The 16364-nt window shown below is 44.9% G+C and overlaps 1 long non-coding RNA gene across 1 annotated transcript in view; it reads right to left on the bottom strand.

Annotated features, from left to right (window-relative positions):
• The window catches only part of LOC130367006 (uncharacterized), a 128159-nt gene extending 125180 nt beyond the window's left edge, over nt 1–2979 (bottom strand). The window contains exon 1 of the long non-coding RNA XR_008892038.1: nt 2843–2979. This is a non-coding gene — a long non-coding RNA (uncharacterized LOC130367006). The remainder of the gene's footprint in view (nt 1–2842) is intronic.
• Between the last annotated feature and the right edge of the window lie 13385 nt (nt 2980–16364).

Raw genomic sequence — 16364 nt, forward strand, 5'->3', positions numbered from 1 at the left:
TTTAGTGAAAAAAATATATATATTTTTTTACATATGCAAAAGTCGTGAAACCCCTGTGGGGTATTAAGGCTCACTTTATTTCTTGTTACGTTCCTCAATTGGTCTAGTTTCCAAAATGGTATGCCATGTGTTTTTTTTGCTGTTCTGGCACTATAGGGGCTTCCTAAATGCTACATGCTCCCCGAGCAAAATTTGCTCTCAAAAAGCCAAATATGACTCCTTCTCTTCTGAGCATTGTAGTTCGCCCGTAGTGCACTTCAGGTCAATTTATGGGGTACCTCCATACTCAGAAGAGATGGGGTTACAAATTTTGGGGGGGTATTTTCTGCTATTAACCCTTGCAAAAATGTGAAATTTGGGGGGGAAACACACATTTTAGTGAAAAAAATATATATATTTTTTTACATATGCAAAAGTCGTGAAACCCCTGTGGGGTATTAAGGCTCACTTTATTTCTTGTTACGTTCCTCAATTGGTCTAGTTTCCAAAATGGTATGCCATGTGTTTTTTTTTTTGCTGTTCTGGCACTATAGGGGCTTCCTAAATGCTACATGCTCCCCGAGCAAAATTTGCTCTCAAAAAGCCAAATATGACTCCTTCTCTTCTGAGCATTGTAGTTCGCCCGTAGTGTACTTCAGGTCAACTTATGGGGTACCTCCATACTCAGTAGAGATGGGGTTACAAATTTTGGGGGGTATTTTCTGCTATTAACCCTTGCAAAAATGTGAAATTTGGGGGGAAACACACATTTTAGTGAAAAATATATATATATTTTTTTACATATGCAAAAGTTGTGAAACCCCTGTGGGGTATTAAGGCTCACTTTATTCCTTGTTACGTTCCTCAAGGGGTCTAGTTTCCAAAATGGTATGCCATATGGGTTTGTTTGTTTGTTTTTGCTGTTCTGGCACCATAGGGGCTTCCTAAATGTGACATGCCCCCAAAAACCATTTCAGAAAAACTCACTCTCCAAAATCCCACTGATGCTCCTTCCCTTATGAGCCCTCTACTGCGCCCGCCGAACACTTGACATACACATGAGGTATTTCCTTACTCGAGAGAAATTGGGTTACACATTTTAAGAAATTTCTCTCTTTTTACCCCTTGTAAAAATGCAAAAGCTGGGTTTACAAGAACATGCGAGTGTAAAAAAATGAAGATTTTGAATTTTCTCCTTCAACTTGCTGCTATTCCTGTGAAACACCAAAAGGGTTAGCAAACCTTTTGAATGTCATTTTGCATACTTTGAGGGGTTCAAATCTACTTCAAAATAGAACTGGTCCCTGAAAAAATCCGATTTTGAAAATTTTGTGAAAAATTGGAAAATTGCTGCTGAACTTTGAAGCCCTCTGATGTCTTTCAAAAGTAAAAACATGTCAACTTTATGATGCAAACATAAAGTAGACCTATTGTATATGTGAATCAATATATAATTTATTTGGAATATTCATTTTCCTTATAAGCAGAGAGCTTCAAAGTAAAAAAAAATGCAAAATTTTCAATTTTTTCATCAAATTTTGGAATTTTTCACCAAGAAATGATACAAGTATCGACAAAATTTTACCGCTAACATAAGGTTGAATATGTCACGAAAAAACTATCTCGGAATCAGAATGAAAGGTAAAAGCATCCCAGAGTTATTAATGCTTGAAGTGACAGTGGTCAGATGTTAAAAAAAATGGCCGGGTCCTTAAGGTATATTTGGGCTGGGTCCTTAAGGGGTTAAAGAATACAAAGACAATAACAGTGTGTTGTTTCTATCACCTGCTCATGTTTGTGTGGGTTTTCCCTTGGGCACTTTGGTTTCCTCTCATCAGGGGTAAATCTAGCTTCACTGCTGGCCAAACTAACTATAGAATGCCCCACACACATATACACACACACACACACACACACTTAAACTAGTGCTCATATATGTCACTTCTTTAACCCCTTCCAGCTATGAGATGTATGGGTACATCCTTGCAGTGGGTTTCTACAACAGGACATACTCATATGTCTTGCATATTTCCTGCACTCTGGGACATGGTGCAGGGACCCAGCTGTCAATCACAGCCAGGATCCCGCTGCAACTGCAGAGACAGAGAATATGCCTGTCTTAGCAGTTTTAACCCTATACATGCCGTTGTCAGTAATGCTAACTACATCTATATGATTGAGGGCATCCCCTGCCCCCATTGGCTACCCAATTGCTGGGTCCAGATGGTTGCCGTTGTGGAGACCACAGTGTCATGGCGGGACCACAATGTGTAGCAGTGTAGATAGCGAGTCCAGATGGTATTAACCCCTGGGGCACATGTTGTTAACCCCTAGTGTTTGTGACGCCAGGATGTGGTTGTATGGTATAGGGTACCGCCGACAACCAACCTAAAATGGCATATAGTAAATGAGAATCCAAAGCAGGGTTTTGATGCAACTGGAACTTTACTGAAAAAGGAAGTATAACAGTCTTTAAAAACAACCAACTTCCACAGAGGTGATCGGGACACGGGACCTCTCAGGCTTGCTTGGACTTGTAGTTGCAATAATGATGATGCAGGCCACTGTATTAATGTAATGTTATGAATTTAGTAGGGACAGTAGAGACTTGACTTGCACTCACAGATTTGGTTTGGCTGCAGACTTTTAGGCTTTGGCCTAGATATTCTGCGCTTGACTTGTGCAGGACTTAAAAAGGAAGTATAACAGTCTTTAAAAACAACCAACTTCCACAGAGGTGATCGGGACACGGGACCTCTCAGGCTTGCTTGGACTTGTAGTTGCAATAATGATGATGCAGGCCACTGTATTAATGTAATGTTATGAATTTAGTAGGGACAGTAGAGACTTGACTTGCACTCACAGATTTGGTTTGGCTGCAGACTTTTAGGCTTTGGCCTAGATATTCTGCGCTTGACTTGTGCAGGACTTGTCCTTGCTTTGCTTGCAGGTACTAAAGAGCAGGAACCAAAAGCGCGAATGTGGAGACTACAGCCCTTTATAAATCAGGGGGCTGGACTAAAGCCCATTGGTAGCTGGTTGCCTAGGGTTACCTGTGTCTCTGGGACTCTGGGTATCATGTGATCACATATCACATGACACATACATGACCTTATGAAGGTCCTATACAGGGTAAATATCCTGATGACCTTTTTATATTACTTACATTCACTGTACAATACATATAATAGATGTACATACTTAATATACAAGACAATACAATATAATGACTTAGGGGGTAACCCTGCAGGAGAGCCCTGTGGACTTGAGGGATTCTACCTGAGGGAACTTTAGGACTGTACAGAATCATGTTCTGTACTGGGACACCTCAAACCCCCTTATTTAATACAAGTCGACCTCAACGTATGTCCCCTTAGGGAGAGGAGCAAAATGGCCACTGGGCCGTATGCAGTCCTGAAGCACTACATACAACGTCCAATTCCAGGCTGATGAAAAGTATATGCAAATCCGATGAATATAATACTTCTAGGACTTGTTTGAGATAAGGATTCATTATCTTATGAAAATACCTATGACTATAACGACATGACTTATACTTATGAAATCATTTTTTTCTCCTTTTTAGTAGGTTTGACTATGGACTATGCACAATTAGGGACTATGCATACAGCAGACATTGCTGACTATACATTTCTGACTGACTAGGACATTTTATGACAATGGACTATATCTGACAATTTATTATGACTATGACAACTCATTTTATGAGTGCTATATCATTTGATTAGTAGTGTTGAGCGGCATAGGCCATATTCGAATTCGCGAATATTCGCGAATATATGGACGAATATTCGTCATATATTCGCGCATATTCGTTATATTCCCGTTTTATTTTCGCATATGCGAACATTCGCGTATGCGAAAACTATCATATGTGCATATTAGCATATACAAAATTAACATACGCGAAAATTCGCATATGTGAAAATTCGCATGTGCTAATTTTCGCATATGCTAATTTTCGCATATGCGAATTTTCGCGCGCCAGTCTCACACAGTAGTATTAGAGCCTTCTTTACACCACACAAGCTGGAAGCAGAGAGGGATGATCACTGTGATGTGTACTGTGAAAAAAAAAAAAAAAAAAACGAATATTCGTAATTACGAATATATAGCGCTATATTCGCGAAATTCGCGAATTCGCGAATATGCGATATTCGCGAATAATATTCGAATTGCGAATATTCGTGAGCAACACTATTGATTAGTACTATGATATATCTGACTATGACTGACATTTGACTGACTATGGGGGAGATTTATCAAAACCTGTGCAGAGGAAAACTTGCCCAGTTGCCCATAGCAACCAATCAGCTTGCTGCTTTCATTTTTATGAAGGCCTGTGAAAAATGAAATAAGCAATCTGATTGGTTGCTATGGGCAAGTTTTCGTCTGCACAGGTTTTGATAAATCTCCCCCTATTAGACTTGGTATGCATGGTGGCAGCAATGCTCATACATATTCTTAGACATTATAGCACTGTTTATTTATAAAATAAAATAAATTTGCTGTTAGAAATGACATTATACCACTGTTTATTTTTTGGGACTGTTAGACATGACATTATACCACTGTTTATTTTTGCTGTTAGACACTGGTTGTGGATTGGGTTGCCAGAGGCTTTCTGCCCAATGCCCTGGCTACTAGGGTCTATCTGCATTACACACTTACTCCTAGAACACTTTACTCTAGAGAACATTTGACATTCTGTTACCTTACTTTTGTACGTGTATTTGGTTAGCTACAGGAATATCTTCTGGCCAGTAAAGTACCCTGGGCACGCAAAGACAAGAAGAAATAACATTAGTTATATGACATTTTAATGATTAACAGTGGTGTGGACTGATATAAGAATGCTATAGTCCCTAAGGTATATTTGACTGAAGTTTGTGGGTGATGTACATAACTTTTGTTTTGTGTGTACTGAATTTATGTGTGTACACTATTTAGGTCAGTCTAGATAGCTGGCTGGCAGTTGTCCTTGTGTCGACCTTTGGGACCAACGCAATACCACCTCTTGGGACTCAGGAAAATTCTCCGCTTCAGGAGCTCTTGGTGTTTCTGGAATAGCAGGACACACTTGCAGACTGAACTCTGGAACTGGAATAGGTCCTGGACTTGCTGGATCCACGTGGACTGATGAACTGGAATCAGGAATGTAAGCAGATGCCATGGGAGACAGGACAGGAGCGAGGGATGGTTGCACCAGTCCTTGAAACGGCACAGTAGACTGCATGCTGGCTAGGGGAGAACTTCGGTACATCCATTGACAGATGGATCCCCTCTCCAGCTACATATTCCCTCACGGGTCTAGCAGCTGTTGGAGGAGGTGCAGGAGGTTCCGGCAGATCTTCTCTAAGGCAAAAATGTATGCGATTTCGATGTACCACCTGCAGTTCATAACCAGTCTTCTGAATCTCATAGACATCAGAGTCCGGATAGGGCAATGCAGTGATAGTGTAGGGTTCCGTTTCCTAAATGGAGTCCAACTTATGCGTCCTTGGGAACTTCCCCAGCCAAACTTTGTCTCCCAATCGTAGGGACTTGGCAGAGGCGTGACAGTTATAGCCTCTTTGCTGTCTTTCTTGGGCCTCACCCATTTTTTCCCCAACAATCTCCTTTGCCTCTTGGATTCTTACAACAACAAAAACGTGGTCTCAAATGGCAGGAGGTGCTCAACCCCAAATGCAGCTGTGCATTTATGCTGGGGGAGCAGATCCTGCCCTTGTAGTCTGTTGCTTAGGGCAATCCCCAGCATAGAAATGCATACAATGGGGGATGCCTGCAACAGACCACAAGTGCCACAATGGCATCCTACACCAGATAAATGGTGTGGATGTGTAACAATTAGAATAATACAATACAAGAATTTAGGTGCACTACGGTGGTAGATGTAAACAATGACATTGGCTAAACCTCAATACTGATGTTAAAAATGAGACAATAGCCAGTATATCCTTATATAAAGGACATACCTGAGCCCGCACACCAACACCAAGGTTTCTCAAGTGGCACGGGATGTAACACTAACCTACCTGTGCATGAAAAGCCACTGGGCAATTACAGCTGCATTAGGTCTGACTCACAACCTGCTCCCAGGTTACCTTCAGTGTGGCTGGGCACACATACAATGGGAGGAGGGAGACAGACTATAAGCCCCACCCAAGTTGGCTGATATGGTTGCCGGCCTCACAGGTGGACCTTAATGCTGCCTTAATAGGGATCAAGGCGGATTAAATGTGGAGTTTATACACCTCCAAGTATAAGATTTAAACAACAACAACATCGACGTGGTCTCAAATGGCAGGAGGTGTTCAACCCCAAAAGCAGTTGTCCATTTATGCTGGGAGAGCAGATCCTGCCCTTGTGGTCTGTTGCTAAGGGCGATCCCCAGCATAGAAATGCATACAATGAAAGATGCCTGCAGCAGACAACAAGTGCCACAATGGCATCCTACACCTGATAAACAGTGTGGATGTGTAACACTTAGAATAATACAATACAAGAATTTAGGTGTACTACTGTGATAGATGTAAACAATGACATTGGCTAACCCTCAATACCGATGTTAAAATTGAGACATTATCCAGTAGGTCCGACTCACAGCCTGTCCATTGCAGCGTCTCTTCGGGGAACCAGAATCTGATGAAGTCGCTCACCAGAGACTGGATCCAAAGAATTCCTGTACAGTCCCTTGTGCACAAACAGTTGTTTCCTCTGTCGCCACAACCTCTTCAACTCATAGTAACACTGGGCCCGGCTTAGACAGGTTGGTACCTTTTTCATTAACAGGTAGTCCAACAGATCCCCCATGACCCAACTTTCGTCTTGTAAAGTCTTCCACGTGTAGTGGTCTTCTTGAACTCTTTCAGACCTGGGTTCACTGTCATCTCGCGTAGTCATGACACTAGAGATGTCGTGAATTGTTCGCCGGCGAACAGTTCCCGGGGAATTTCACATGTTCGCATCTCCGGGCGAACATATGTGAAGTCCGATCCGCCCCCTATACTTTAACATTGCAGTAAACTTTGACCCTGTGAGTCAGAGTCAGCAGACACATTACAGCCAATCAGCAGCAGTCCCTCCCTTCCAGACCCTCCTACCTCTTGCACGGATGCCATTTTAGCCTCATTCAACATGCTGCAGGCTTAGGAAGTGAAGGGTTAGAGAAGATGCTCCTGCTGTATAGGGAAAGCGATAGCTAGGTTGCTGCTAGGTGGTGTATTCAGGGTCCAGTTTACTCCTAAAGCACTAGTGTAACATCTGCTTTAAGGACAGCACCCAAAAAAGCCCTTTTTAGGGCTGAAAGATATCAGTCCTGGTTGGGAGGGAACCGCTGGTTAAAAGGGGTACTCCAGAATCAAACTTAAGTTCCTTCAAGCAACTATCTACTACAGTATTCAAAGGGCTGAAATATATCAGTCCGTGTGTTTTGCAACAGCTGTAGGCACCCTGGTTGGGGACCACTGCTTAAAAGGGGAACTCCGCTGGCAAGCTTTTTTTCTTTAAAGCAACAAACTACTACAGTGTTCAAAGGGCTGAAATATATCAGTCCGTGTGTTTTGCAACAGCTGGAGGCACCCTGGTTGGGGACCACTGCATAAAAGGGGAACTCCACTGGCAAGTTTTTTTGCTAATTGTTACACTAGTGCAAATCACATTAGGTGTGACAGTTGTGCAAATTTAAAAAAAAATACCTTTTTTGGCTGTTAAATAAAATCAGCTGTCACTGTTTTTTCATGTCACAGTTGCCATTTTTTCTGCCTGCAGGGAAAATTCTGTCACCCTAGTGCAAATGACATTAGGTGTGACACTTGTGCAAATTTAACCAAAAAAAAATGACAGGCAGAGGAAGGCCACCCCGCAGGGGCCGTCGTGGTGCTGGGATTCCCTTTGGCCCTAGAATGGCCAGTGTTCAGAGGCCACATACCCTGAACCCCCAAAGTTCTGAGGACTTAGTTGACTGGCTATCACAAGACACCCAATCTACTACTAAAGCTTCCGCTCGGAACCTTGACGCACCGTCCTTCTCCTCCTCTAGCTTAGCTTCGGGAACCTCTCATGCTACCACTTGCCCGCCTGCCGCCACCACCAACACTAGCAATAAAGCAACTTTACTTGATCCGTCAGAGGAGTTATTTACACATCAGTTTGAAGACATGAGTGATGCACAACCATTATTGCCAGAGGATGTAGTTAACAGGGATATGTCTCAGTCAGGCAGCATTACACACATGGACATACGGTGTGATGATGATGTTGTACCCGCTGCTGCTTCCTTTCTTGAGGTGTCAGATAGCGGTGAAGGTGTTGATGATGACGATGTGTCCGTGGATGCCACGTGGGTGCCCGCTAGAAGAGAAGAAGAGGGGGAAAGTTCAGATGGGGAGACAGAGAGGAGGAGGAGACGAGTTGGAAGCAGGGGGAGGTCGTCACAAGGAGCTAGTGGCACCCGGGGTCAGCCAGACGGGACGCCAATCAACGCATGCTGTTGCCACCACCAGAATGCCGTCATCGCAGAGCTCAGCAGTGTGGCATTTTTTTGTGTGTCTGCCTCTGACAACAGCGAGGCCATTTGTAACCTGTGCCAGAAGAAACTGAGTCGTGGGAAGTCCAACACCCACCTAGGCACAACTGCTTTGCGAAGGCACATGATGTCACATCACAAACGCCTATGGGATCAACACGTCAGTACAAGCAGCACACAAAGTCAAAGCAGCCATCCTCCTCCTGGTCTAGCATCTTCAGCTAGGTCAACTACTGCTGCCCTCCTTGCCCCCTCTCAACCATCTGCCTCTCCGTCTCTCGCCTTGAGCAGTTCCTGCTCATCAGCCCACAGTCAGGTGTCTGTCAAGGAGATGTTTGAGCGCAAGAAGACAATGTCTCAAAGTCACCCCCTAGCCCGGCGTCTGACAGCTGGCTTGTCGGAACTGCTAGCCTGCCAGCTTTTACCATACAAGCTGGTGGAGTCTGAGGCCTTTAAAAAATTTGTAGCCATTGGGACACCGCAGTGGAAGGTACCCGGATGAAATTTTTTGGACAAAAGGCAATCCCCAACCTTTACTCCATTGTGCAAAAGGAAATTATGGCACACAGTGTAGGGGCAAGGTTCCATCTGACCACTGATACCTGGTCTGCAAAGCATGGTCAGGGCAGGTATATCACCTACACTGCTCATTGGGTAAACCTGGTGACGGCTGCCAAGCATGGAATGCGTGGCTCTGCAGTGGAGTTGGTGACACCGCCACGACTTGCAGGCAGGCCTGCTGCCACCTCCTCTACTCCTCCTCCTCCATCCTCTTCCATAACATCCTCGGCCGAGTCCTCTTCCACTGCTGCGTCTTGCTCCACATCACCCCCCCCCCCCAGGTGCTATTCCACATCCCGGATACGGCAGTGTCACGCCATCTTGGCGTTGACTTGCCTCAAAGCGGAAAGTCACACCGCACCAGCGCTCCTGTTGGCCATGAATGCACAGGTGGACCAGTGGCTGACTCCGCACCAACTGGAGATCGGCAAGGGGGTTTATGACAACGGAACAAATTTGTTGGCGGCATTGAGGTTGGGCAAGTTGACACATGTGCCGTGCATGGCACATGTGTGTAATCTGATTGTACAACGCTTTGTGCTCAAGTACCCAGGCTTACAGGATGTCCTGAAGCAGTCCAGGAAGGTGTGTGACCATTTCAGGCGTTCCTACACGGCCATGGCGCACTTGTCAGATATCCATGGCGAAACAACATGCCAGTGAGACGCTTGATTTGCGACAGCCCGACACGTTGGAATTCAACACTCCTAATGTTCGACCGCCTGTCCCAACAAGAAAAAGCCGTCAACGAATATTTGTATGACCGGGGTGCTAGGACATCATCTGTGGAGCTGGGAATTTTTTTGCCAGGTTACTGGAGGCTCATGCGCAATGCCTGTAGGCTCATGCGTCCTTTTGAGGAGGTGACAAACCTGGTCAGTCGCACCGAATGCACCATCAGCGACATCATACCGTTTGCTTTCTTCCTGGAGCGTGCCCTGCGAGGAGTGCTGGATCAGGCAGTAGATGAGCATGAAGAGGAAGAGTTGTGGACCACCAGAAACAGCCTTATCAGCATTGCTTGCTGGACCTGCGGCAACTCTGAAGAGGATTGTGAGGAACAGGAGTAAGAGGAGGAATGTGGCTTTGAAGAGAAGGAGGAAGACCAACCACAGCAGGCATCCCAGGGTGCTCCTTGTCACCTATCTGGTTTCCGTGGTGTTGAACGTGGCTGTGGGGAAGAAGATTATACCATCCTTGACATCACTGAGGACGAGGAACGGGACATGAGTAGCTCGGCATCCGTCCTTGTGCAAATGAGGTCTTTCATGCTGTTGTGCCTGTTGAAGGACCCTCGTATAAAAAGGATGAAGGAGAACGACCTGTATTGGGTGTCCACGCTACTAGACCCCCGGTATAAACATAAAGTGCCTGACATGTTACCGCATTACAGCAAGGCGGAAAGGATTCAGCAGGTTGAAAATAAATTAAGAAGTATGCTGTACACAGCGTATAAGGGTCATGTCGCAGCACAACAGGGATCTAACAGGGGAAGAGGTGAAAGTAATCCTCCTTCTCCTCCCACGAACACCCCGGCAAGGACAGGAAGCTGTACAGACATGCTGTTGATGGAGGACATGCAGAGCTTTTTAAGTCCTAAGCATCGCCACAGCCCTTCTGGGTCCACCATCAGAGAACGACTTGACCGACAGGTAGCAGACTACCTGGCCTTATCCGCAGATATCGACACTCTGAGGAGCGATGAACCCCTTGACTACTGGGTGTGCCGTCTTGACCTGTGGCCTGAGCTATCCCAATTTGAGCTCAAACTTCTGGCCTGTCCCGCTTCAAGTGTCCTGTCAGAAAGGACCTTCAGTGCAGCAGGAGGTATTGTCACTGAGAAGAGGAGTCGCCTTGGTCAAAAAAGTCCGGATTACCTCACCTTTCTTAAGATGAATGAGGGATGGATCCCGAAGGGACTGACACTGGGCGATACATTTGACTGAACAAGGCCTGATCAGATGAGCTGCCTTGGCCTAAAAATGGTCCACACGCTGCTGTATTTAAACTCTGAATGCCGGATGACTTGCGTGACTTATCCGCCACCAACTAGGGTTCAAGCCGCAATGTTTAAGGGCACTTTCTGCCTGGCAAAACAAACAGAAATTTTTCAGGACAATACCAAATTTTCCAGCCAGGTGTACATGCCTAATTTTTCTGGCCTCTGCTGCTGCACTTGTTATGGTGCTGCAATTTTTATGGCCGCTGCTATAATGCCCAATTTTTCATCCATGTGTACATGCCTAATTTTTCTGGCCTCTGCTGCTGCACTTGTTATGGTGCTGCAATTTTTATGGCCGCTGCTACAGCTGCGACAATACCAAATTTAGACCCCGGGGCTGCCTAAGCTTTACGCTGCCGGGCCACCTGTGCCCCAGTGAGGTTGCCTTTCGACCCAATGAGATACAACTGGGCAACTGGAGTATACTTCGGCAGGATGGTGGCAGTGTCAGATAGGTTGACTAGACGGACTGGGACTTACCCATCGGAGACAGTGACTAGACTTCTTGCTGCCCGGACTAAAGGATAATCTTCCAGCTGTATCGGCTCCAGCAATGCTTGGTAATCTTTGTTCCTAATTCCAGGTCGAGCACAGCACTAGAGGATGGTCTCCGTATGAGGCTGTAAGACTACTGACCGGATGTCCTAAATCCGTACTCGGCAAACTTCTCCCTGATGGTTGACAAACTTCTGCTCCGCTTGAAGAATCTTTAAGTGGTGTTGCGCAGCCCGCCGGCCTGAAGGTGACATGTAGGGAAGAGAGGCATGTAAAGAACCTACTATTTCAGTAAAACAGTGTCTCATGATATTCATCCCCAATACAAACTCCACTGCCCCCTATCGGATACATTGGTTACAATCACTCCCTGTCCCCTGAGTATATGCTCTCCCACTTGAATAGTTGGCTCCCAGTATCCATGTCTGGGTACTGGTTTCCCATTCCCTGCCATTACTTTAAAGTCAATATCGTCAGGTTCACATAACAAATCAGCACTCCAATACTTATAAAAGCCATCTTTGGGTATGGTAGACACCTGAGACCCTGTATCAATTAGGGCCTCTAACTGTACCTATTCTAAAACAACCTTTACATAGGGGCATGGGGCGACATAAAGGGAGAGTCCGAATTGCAACAGGCTGAATCTGGACCTGGGGACGATTCTCCTGAGGGCCGGTCCTCAACCTCAAGGGATTCCCGTTTAAAGCCCAACATTGTGTTCTCCAATGTCCAGTCTTATTACAGTGGCTACAGAAGGGCCTCTAAGTCTCTGGAGGTCTGTTGGAGGGGAAATTATGGGATTTAGGAAGGGGAGCACAGACAGGTTTTGTAGGTGGAGGTGCTCCCCGGCCAGGCGGATTGGTCTGGCTAGCAAGTTCTTTGACGGCCTTAGTCAGCTGATCAATGTCCTATCTAACACTTTGCAATTCTAAGGCCGCAGGGGTTGATGGGGCAGGGGATACTGGTAGAGGAGTAGGTGGTGATAGAGGCACTGATCTAGCAGATGCTCCTAGTGTCTCTGAGGGAGAGGCGCTAATTTCTTCTGCCTCGGCCCCAGACTCAATAACTTGGATGGCTAGTCTCTTAAAAGCGGGAAATGACAAACTAGGATTCTGTACTGCTAACATTCTAAGTGGGGCTTTGTCCCATTTGTTGTGAGCCCCATCAATAAATCTGTCCATTAGTACCTTGTTACCCTGCTCCGGAGTTATATGATCTAGTCTCTGGACAGTTTCTAGGGCATTTTGCAAGGCTACAGCATAAGCTCGGAGGGTTTCACCTGGTTTCTGTCGTCTCTCATATAGGCGGAGGCGTACCTCTGATGGAGAATGGGATTCAAACACTTGATACAGCCACTCAAAGATCTGTTCTACCGTTGCCTTCTCGGAGGCGGGCCAGGTATGGACTTCTTCAAGTACTGGTCCTTGTAGCTGTCCAGTGAGCAACTGCACCTTTTGATTAGGGGGAAAAGAATAGAAAACAAAAAGGCTCTGCATCTTCTCTTTAAAATCTCGCAAACTGATGGGGTCCCCATTGTAGGTGGGAAGAATGGGGTTCCCCAAAAAGACTGGTGCGGATACAGGAGCTCCTAAACTGTTGCGCTAAACTGGAGGTGGAGAGGGTAGAACCCTCCTGGTAGCAGGTGGTGACCCCACCGCTGGAGTAGAAGAAACACCTTTGTCCGGTGGTCCAGGAGAACTGGGTGCTGACATGTTGCAGGCTTGATTGTGTGCACTGTCGCTTTAAGAAGTTTGTGGTGCACTGGCCCTTTAAGAAGACTTTGAGTGCGCTGACCTGCAGACTTGCTGGGGTGCACTGTCGCTGTGAGAGAGTGCGATGGCCCTTTCAGAAATCTTGTGATGTTGTGGGCAAGATGTTGTGAACCCCTAGTGTTCGTGACGCCAGTATGTGGTTGTATGGTGTAGGGTACCGCCGACAACCAACCCAAAATGGCACATAGTAAATGAGAGTCCAAAGCAGGGTTTTGATGCAACTGGAACTTTACTGAAGGCAGTACAACAGTCTTTACAAATAGCCAACTTCCACAGAGGTGACCTGGACACAGGGAACCACTCAGGCTTGGACTTGTAGTTGCAAAAATGATTATGCAGACCACTGTACTACTGTTATGACTTTGGTAGGGACAGTAGAGACTTGACTTGTACTCACAGATTTGGTTGCAGACTTTTAGGCTTTGGCCTAGTTATTTTGTGCTTGACTTGTGCAGGACTTGTCCTTGCTTTGCTTGCAGGAACTAAAGAGCAGGAACCAAGAGCGTGAATGTGGAGACTACAGCCCTTTATAAATCAGGTGGCTGGACTAAAGCCCATTGGTAGCTGGTTGCCTGGGGTTACCAGTGTCTCTGGAACTCTGGGTATCATGTGATCACATGTTGGCGTATGGCAAATGTGGTGCCAATATTTTAAAAGGGGCCAAAAGGTGACCCCGTGAATTATACAGTAAACCTGTTAGTTTAACCTCCGTTGTATGTAAATTGTTTGAGGGTTTTCTAAGAGATGCTATTTTTTAGTATCTTGATAAAAATAAATGTATGACTCCATATCTGCATGGCTTTATGAGGAATCGGTCCTGTCAAACTAACCTGATCAGCTTTTATGAGGAGATGAGCTCCAGACTGGACCAGGGACAATCCCTGGATGTTGTATAGCTGGATTTTTTCCAAAGCATTTGATATGGATCCACATAAAAGGTTGGTGCATGAAATGAGAAGGATTGGGCTGCGGGAGAATGTGTGTAAGTGGTTAAGTGGGTAATAACACAGGGTGGTTATTAATGGTACTTATTCTGATTGGGTAACTGTGACTAGTGGGGTAACACATGAGTCCGTCTTGGGTCCTGTCCTATTTAATATATTCATTAATGACCTTGTAGAGGGGTTGAATAGTAAAGTAGCAATCTTTGCAGATGATACTAAACTCTGTAAAGCAGTAAACACAATAGAGGACAGTGCACTGTTGCAAATGGATCTGGATAGGTTGGAGGATTGGGCTGAGAAGTGGCAGATGAGGTTCAGCACTGATAAATGTAAGGTAATGCACATGGGGAAGAAAAATCTGGGCTGGGATTATGTGTTAAATGGGAGAACACTTGGGATGACTGATGTGAAAAAGGACTTGGGAGTCTTAGTTAACAGTAAATTTAGCTGTGGTGACCAGTGTTGAGCAGCTGCTGCCAAGGCAAATAATAATAATTCTACCGCTGTACAAATCACTAGTAAGACCACACATAGCATACTGTGTCCAGTACTGGGCACCAGTGTACAAAAAAGATATAGTGGAGCTGGAAAGGGTTCAATGACGGGCAACCAGGATAATACGGGGAATGGGAGAACTACAGTACCCAGAAAGATTATCAGAATTAAGGTTATTTAGTTTAGAAAAAAGAAGGCTTAGGGGAGACCTAATAACTATGTATAAATATATCAGGGGATCGTACAGAGATCTCTCCCATGATCTATTTATACCCAGGACTGTATCTTTAACAATGGGGCATCCTCTATGTCTAGAGGAAAGATTTCTACACCAGCACAGATGGGGGTTCTTTACTGTAAGAGCAGTGAGACTGTGGAATTATCTGCCTGAGGAGGTGGCCAGGGTGAACTCTGCAAAAGAGTTCAAAAGGAGTCTGGATGCATTTTTGGAGAATAATAACATCGCTGGTTATGTATACTAGATTTATAGGGACAGAACATTTATCCAGGGATTTATTCTGACTGCCATATTTGGAGTCGGGAAGGAACTTTTACCTCTAGTATGAGGGTTTTTTGCCTTTCTCTGGATCAACTCAACTCAGTAGGGACTCATTAGGGTTATAGGTTGAACTTGATGGACTCTGGTCTTTTTTCAACCTTATGACCTATGTTACTGTTACATGACATATTACATGACCTTAGGAAGGTCCTATACAGGGTTATTATCCAAATAACCTTTGTATATTACTTACATTCACTGTACAATACATATAATAGATGTACATACTTCATATACAAGATAATACCATATAATGACTTAGGGGGGGAGCCTGCAGGAGAGCCCTGTGGACTTGAGGGATTCTACATGAGGGGACTTTAGGAATGTACAGAACCATTTTCTGTACCGGGACACCACACCATGGCAGCAGGAAGCCAGATGATGTCTTCTGTCTGCCAATCCTATTAAGTAGGCAGACCTCCCCTCATTAGACAAATAGGCAGACACCCTCATTAGGTAATTAGGCAAACCCCTTCTATTAGGCAGGAAGGCAGACCCCCCCTGTAATCACTACCCCTCATTACCTAAATAGTACTTCCTGCACACACAAAAAAATAAAATAAGAATAAAAACTAGCACATCTCGCACTACTGAGATTCTGGGTTTTATTTCAACAGAGCAACAAGGCGTGGTGATGCTGATGAGTTCTCTCAGTCTCTTGTTGGAAATAAATAATAATGTAGTAAATTCTTCTGGTATCGTATGCCTAACCAAAAAGGGGAGATTAGTAAAAGACTACTAAAAAAAACCTTATACGAGTCATACACTGCAATAGCCAAAAATATTGCTATTCTTTGTGTACAAACACAACAGCTTTTTCTGTAATGTCACCTGAAACAATAGTAATGCTTCAACTAATTGTGTGCTTCAAACCTGCATTTGTGTTTTCACAACATCTAAAAGACTTGCCAATCTCTTATTCTGTGATCTTGCCAAGTCATTACTGCAGGCACGCATCTGTATGACAGCTCTGCAGGAGCATGAATGTTTCCTTCATCTTTTTGCT

The sequence above is a fragment of the Hyla sarda genome, chromosome 4, assembly GCF_029499605.1.
Source record: "Hyla sarda isolate aHylSar1 chromosome 4, aHylSar1.hap1, whole genome shotgun sequence".
Taxonomy (NCBI): domain Eukaryota; kingdom Metazoa; phylum Chordata; class Amphibia; order Anura; family Hylidae; genus Hyla; species Hyla sarda.